At 36.9% G+C, this 301-nt stretch overlaps 1 protein-coding gene across 1 annotated transcript in view; it reads left to right on the plus strand.

The window, feature by feature from the left end:
• LOC119587747 (ADP-ribosylation factor-related protein 1-like) overlaps positions 1-301 on the plus strand; it is a gene marked incomplete in the record, with an annotated part of 9,479 nt that overhangs the window by 5,351 nt on the left and 3,827 nt on the right.

Raw genomic sequence — 301 nt, forward strand, 5'->3', positions numbered from 1 at the left:
TAACATGTCATGTATGTGTTGGTTTAGTGCTTGACTATCAGAACATCAGTCCATTATATTTACTTATTCATTTTGTAATGTCTGCATTATCAGAGCACATTTAGCTAAGTTTTGACTTGCTTCAGTACTTTATTCTTAATTTGCATAGGGCAAAGAGTGATATATACAGTGTATTTCCAGTCCTTAACCGTTTCGCTCCGGATAATTCAAAAGACCTGCGTTGCTTGTGTATGGGGCATTCGCCCGTGAGCAGTAACTTTGAATGTGTTGTTCTGAGAGTCTCTTATCTAATACAGTTTCT

This window comes from Penaeus monodon, chromosome 23 (assembly GCF_015228065.2).
Source record: "Penaeus monodon isolate SGIC_2016 chromosome 23, NSTDA_Pmon_1, whole genome shotgun sequence".
Classification (NCBI taxonomy): Eukaryota; Metazoa; Arthropoda; class Malacostraca; order Decapoda; family Penaeidae; genus Penaeus; species Penaeus monodon.